Source organism: Sarcophilus harrisii, chromosome 3 (genome assembly GCF_902635505.1).
Source record: "Sarcophilus harrisii chromosome 3, mSarHar1.11, whole genome shotgun sequence".
In the NCBI taxonomy this organism is placed as follows: Eukaryota; Metazoa; Chordata; class Mammalia; order Dasyuromorphia; family Dasyuridae; genus Sarcophilus; species Sarcophilus harrisii.
Window position 1 is genome coordinate 547,474,912 of NC_045428.1, and position 6,599 is coordinate 547,481,510.

General features: G+C 38.1%; 1 pseudogene; it reads right to left on the bottom strand.

The window, feature by feature from the left end:
* Positions 1-4,235: 4,235 nt before the first annotated feature.
* Positions 4,236-5,842, bottom strand: LOC116422795 (annotated as a pseudogene).
* Between the last annotated feature and the right edge of the window lie 757 nt (positions 5,843-6,599).

Sequence of the window (6,599 nt, forward strand, 5' to 3'; positions counted from 1 at the left end):
ATATTATCTTTCATTATAAGTCCTTCAGAGTAGTCTTAGAACATTGTGTTAATTGAATTTTGCTGTCTTTGTCTCTAAACTGTGGATAGCTGAGGCTGCACAAAGTGGAGACAGATTTTAGAGATCAAAAAACAATTTAATTAATCATTTTCAGAGTGAGGAATACAGTTTGCAGATTGGAAGTTCTTATGGGCAGAAGACTTCCTCCTGTTGCAGGAAGGTAGAGATTTTATACACAAATCATAAATGGTAATGGAAGGGAAACATGAATTACAATACAATCGGTTTCAGGGCCTAAGTGGTTTCCCATGACAAGTCCATGAATGCAGGATTATATGGATTTTCTCCAGTGGGAGAATTCTATAGGAATGGCTCATAAGGATTGTTTCAAATCATGAGGGTTGTTACTCAGTGGGGGGGATAAGGCCAGACTTCTGTTTTGGGAACAGATTCTACAGTCTTTGATTTACTTCATTTAACATACACAGGAAAGTGTTGTTAAGAATTGAGTAATCATTTCAAGATGTACTGTAAAAGTCTGATTCTCAGGCCAGAAGAAGCATCTCTGAGAATTCTAAATTATTTGCATATTCATTACATACATCAGCTTGATAATTATGGAAATCAATTGTATTCCTGAAAATAGCAAAGTCATTCATAGCTGATCATCCCATAATGTTGCTATTACTTTCTACACAGTACATTTCACTTTGCATGAGCTCATAAGAGTACTTTCCAAATTTTTCTGAGAGCATCCTGCTTTCAATTTCTTATAGAACAAAAGTACTCTATCATAATACCATATCACAATTTATTCAGCCATTCCCCAATTGATGGGTATCGCCTCAATTTCCTGTTCTTTGTCCTGAGAAAAGAGCTTCTATAAATATTTTTGTATATATAGATTCTTTTCTTTTTTTAAAAAAAATTCTTTTGGGATACATGCTTTTGGGTATTGTTAGATCAAAGGGTATGCTCTTTGGTCTGGATTATATCTTAAATGATCATTTATCAATTGAGGAATCACTTATTTTTTTATATAAATTTGACTCACTTCTCTAAAAATTTGAGAACTACAATTCAAGTATAGTGGAGCCATAGTCAGGATAACACAAGATTTAGCAGCTTCTACATTAAAGAATCAGAGGATTCTTGGAATATGATATTCCAGAGAATAATGAAGCTAGGATTTCAACCTACCAGCAAAACTGAGTATAATCCTTCAGGGGAAAGGTGGATATTCAGTGAAATAGAGGACTTTCAAGCATTCATGATGGAAAGATCAGAATGTGACTCCACTATACATGAATTGTTTCTTTCTGAATGCTTGCAATATTTTCTCCTTGATCTTGGAATTGGCTATAATATTCCTGGGAGTTTTCATCTTGGGATCTCTTTCAGGAGATGATCAGAGGATTTTTTCACTTTATAATTTACCCTCCAGTTTTAGAATATCAACATAGTTTTCATTGATAATTTCTTGAAAGATTTGTTTAGGCTCTTTTTTTTTATCATGGATTTCTGGTAGACAAATAATTTTTAGACTATCTTTCCTATATCTGTTTTCCAGGTCAGTTATTTTTCCAATGAGATATTTCACATTGTTTTCTATTTTTTCATTCTTTTGGTTTTGATTGTTTCTTAATTTCTCATAAAGTCATTAGCTTCTATTTGCTCAAATCTAATTTCTAAGGAATTATTGTCCTCAGTGAGCTTTTGTATCTCCTTTTCCATTTGGTCAATTTTGCTTTTGAAGACATTCTTCTCCTTATTAGCTTTTTCTAATTCCTTTTGGATAATTCTCATTTTTCTTTCCATTTTTATCTCTCTTACTTGATATTCAAATTTATTTTTAGCTCTTCCATGGTCTAAGACCAATTCTTAATTTTATTTTGGAAGCTTTGGATGTAGGAGCTTTGACTTTATTTTCTTCTTAGCGTATATTTTGATCTTTTTTTGGTCATTGTAGTTACTTTCTATGTTCAGAATCTTTTTCTGTTGTCTGCTTATTTTCCAAGTCTATTACTTGGCTTCTTGGCTTTTAACTGTTTGCTAGAAGTAGGCCTCTGCTTCCAGGCTGAAAGGTGAATTTTCCTAAGCTTCCGGGATTTTGTGTGGCTGTTCTCAGAGATCCTTATAGGGATTTATAATGTGAGCCATCACTGCAATCCTGTTCTAGTATGGGCAAAGAAACAGAATCCTGCTTCAATGCCAGCAAAGAAACCCCTATAATCTCCTTCTGACCCACTTTTAGGCCCTTTTACTTATGGTGTGAGAGCTCCATAAGCCATCACTATTGCACTGCCACTGCTGTTGATTCAGTGGCTCCAAAACCAGGAACACCTGGTTAGCTAGTGCTGTGCCACAATGGTGCTCCAGTTCCACCCTGGTGCAACAGCCCTTTTTGGCTGACTTTCTAAGTTGTTTTCAGCTGGAAAATTATTCCATTCCATCTTTTTGTGAGTTCTGATGCTTTAAGGTGTTTGGAGGGGTTTGGCCTTTACTCTGTCATCTTGGCTTTCCCAAAACATATACGATCCAATGAATCTGGCCTCTTTGCTTTTCCTTGGACAAGACAGTTCTGTTGACTTCAAACATTGTTGTGCCCTATGCTTGAAAACCTCTCCTTCCTCATCTCCACTGTTGGTTTCTTTTAATTCCCTACTAAAACCCTATCTTCTACAGGAAGTCTTTACTGATCCTCCTTAATATCACTTCCCTCCATCATCTCAACTTATCCTATAAATAACTTGGACTTTATTCTTTGCATATGGTTTCCTTTATTAGATTGTGAGCTCATCTAGGACAGGGATTGTCTTTTGATTTTCCTTGTATTACCAGCGTTTAGAATGGCACCTAGCTCATAGTAGGTGATTAATAAATGCTTGATTGTCCCCTCCCCACCCTAAACAAATGCTAGTGGTGGTAACAAACTTTTGTTCCATAACCAGCTTTAGCCTGTATGTGTAGAGGGATGGTCTCTCAGAGTAAGAATTTAAAATGTCTTAGGATTTTAGAGATCTAATTTTATTCCTGAATTAATTGTGGCTCAAAGAGGAAAAAATGTCAGGATGTGTCAGAATCTGGATTCTGGTCTCCTAAATTTATATCTGGTGCTTTTTGAGTATATTACACTGTATTCTGGCCTTGTCCTCTCACACTGCAACTACCTAGAGTTAGGGGAATTAATGAACAATGCCTATATGCCCCTTCTCCTTTTTTGTAGCAGTATTTCTTATCCTTTGTTGAAAGCCCATACCAAGCTAGGATGGGAGTTGGGAACAATGTGTGCCTGGCAACATTCTAGCCCAGATTACGAGCATAAAGACTGCTATCTCCTTGGTATTATGCTAGTCACTGCAGCTTCCCTGGATGACTGAGTTTGGCACTTTTTGTGAGCAGAAGAACAAGAGATTGAGATCCTCAAGTTTTCCAAAGCCAAATCTCTCATCCTGTTAATTTCTTAGGATACAATCACAAGATCATGGGCATTTTGAAACTATTGAATAGCTTTGGGAAGGAAAGGGAAATTTCTGGTAATGGAAATAATACTAGTCTAGGATTCTAGAGAGATGGGTTCTATTTCTGGTCTTTTTACTTTCTAGTCAGATCTTGGACAATTCATTTCATACCTATAGTTTCCTCATCTGTAAAATGACTATTAGTGAAGTTCAAATAAAAAAAAAAAAAGAATGGAAAAGTACATCCTAACCCCGATAAAATTCTATAGCATGAGTTGCTATTTCTCTTTTTCTTCTTTTTCATTGTACAAAGTCTATATACAATATAGTTGTTGTTCAGTTATGACCAACTTCTTGTGACTCCATTTAAGAGTTTTCTTGGCAAAGATACTAGTGATTTGCCATTTCCTTCTTCAGCTTCCAGCTCCTTTTTACAGATGAACTGAGGCAAACCGAGTTAAGTGATTTGCCCAGGGTCACACAGCTAGTATGTGTCTGAGACCATTTTTGAGCTCAGGAAGATGAGTTTTCCTGACTCCAGTCTTGGTACTCTGTCCCCTGAGCTTAGCTACCCTTTAGTTATAAAATACTAGGAGTAAACTTCAATATTTAATATTTTTATCAATGACTCGATATAAAGATAAGTAGATAACCAGATAAATAGAACATTTTTTTTATTCTTAATTTTATAAAACAATCATTTCCATAAAAATAGAATAAGCAAAAGGATAATCATGCATGAAACTGCAGATTTTTTAGTTTATTTTTATATATAACATGGAGTATAGTTATAATAAAAATATGAACTATAATCAATTTATCTATATAAACATGAGAATTAACTCAATCCAATAATGAATACAAAAATTACCATTACAAAATTTTTTAAATAGGAAATATCAAAGATATTTTAGATAAAAAGTTCAAACTCTTAAGATTATTCAAAAAATAGATATGCTAAACAGATTCTACTACAACTTTCCTCCTGAAATTTCTTATTAATAAGTTGTTCAAAGCTTATCAAGTCCAAAAACTGTATGCTAGTTTCTAATGGCATGCCCCCACCAGATCAAGATAATGAATCCTATCCTATTTTGTTCAAAATTAGTAAAAAAACCAAAACCAAAATTTGAACCAGCAAAGCAGCTAATTTAATTATTTCTTGAATAAATATTTGGTTATTTCACAGAATATTTCCCCCTGCAATTCTCCTTCCTGATGTCTGCACTGGAGATTTCTGTAGTTCTTTGTCCAGGGCAGGTCCATTCAAATTAAATCCAGTAGTAGAAACCCTCTCTGAAGAGTTGATTTGGGGTGAAAGGCGCTGATTATGTTTCTTCCGTATTTCATATTGATTAATTAGCTGGTGATAGATAGGATAACCGCTGACAATAGCATACTCCTCAGCTGTGCATCCATATATATCTTGGCAAGAGAGGTCAACATCATATCTAAGAAGAAGACTGACTATACCTGTTGGTTCACTACTGACAGCAATCATGAGGGCTGTTCTTTTAGACTTATCTGAGGCATTCACATTTGCTCCATTCTTTAAGAAAAAGTCTACCATATCATGGTTGTTTTCTGTAATTGCAAGTAAAAGTGGGGTATAGCCTTCTTTGTTTTTTGCTTCAATGTTGGTTTTATGTTTAAGTAGCTTTGCGGCTATGTCTTTGTTCAGACCCGAGGCAGCGTAGTGCAGCGCAGTGTTATTGTTGGCGTCCACAAGATTAGCGTCGGCGCCATGTTCCAGCAGGATTGTCGCACACTCTTCCTGCTGACACTCTACCGCCTTAATTAAAGGTGTTCGACTGTCGTTGTCACACAAGTTTAGTTTACATTTTCTCTCTACTAAGAGAGACACGACATCTGGATATCCATTGGCGCAGGCCAGATGTAGAGGCGTGCGCTTTACTTTATCCAGATCGTTCATGTCTTGCTTCCTGAGCAGCAGGAGGTGCTGCACCTTCGCCACATCCCCGATCGAGGCAGCTTTGTGGAGTTTCCCGAGGTCCTTGTCTCGGATAAGATAGCCCGCATTGCGGCCCGACGCTCGGACCCCACAGTCCCTCCGCGGGGCGGCAAAGGAGTTAGAGGGATTCTGCCTTTTCTTTTGGCCGAAGCTGAAAATCTTCTTCATTCCGGAGGCAGTTTCAGGGCCGGTTGACAGAACTCGAGAGTGAGCCCTCAGGGTCCTCCACTCCAGAGTCAAGGGGGAAAATCTCAATAAGCGGAGGTTTAGTGAACCGGACGCCGCAACAGTTATAATAACCAATTCAACGCTAGAGACTGTTGCGACCCTGGAAAGGAACTGAACTGCCCGTGCGTTTGTCAGATCCGCCGCTAGTGCGCACGGGACCAACGGTAAAGTCCCTTAAGTCGCGTACGGGTGAATGCGCAGGTGCTGGTCCCGTTAGTTCTCAGCGCGAGGTTTATGCAAAGCTCAAGGCGGAGAGGATGTGGGAGCTCCAGGCCGGCTGCTGGAGTTCTTTCCAGTCTCCTGCTCAAACGTGACTCCTAGGCCGAGATGGAGAGGGGCAAAATACTCTCCAAGCCTTCTGTAAAAATGAAGACACTGTGCTAGATAATTTCCCCAGTCTTTTGCAATTTAAAAAAAAAGTTTTCCTGAGGCAATTGGGGTCAAGTGACTTGCCCCATGGTCACACGACTAGGAAGTGTTAAGTATCTGAGGTCATATTTGAACTCAGGTCTTCCTGACTTCAGGGTTGGTGCTTTATCCACTGCACCTCCTAGCTGCCCCAGTCTTTTGCAATCTTTAATAATTTTGGGAAGCCAAAGACACCCAGACTGAGCACAAGGACCTCCCCTGAGACAAGTGCAGTCTAGATTACTCTTCTGAGTCTCCCTTCCCCTTTATTGCCTTCAGGAATGGCAGGAAAGGATTTTTATGGGACAGAGATCCTGGCTCGGGAAGAGGAGAGTTAGCCCCACCCAGGAAGACCTGGATTCAAGTCCAGCCTCTGAAGAATTTAAATTGTCATATTGATCCATTTTATTAATGGTGGGAAGGAAAGGATAATAGCAGTTTCTTGGGAAAAGATAATGTCACTTTTAGTTTAAAAATTTAAACATATCCTGATGGAGTAGTAAACTAGGCACCAGGGATGCTTTTGGAAG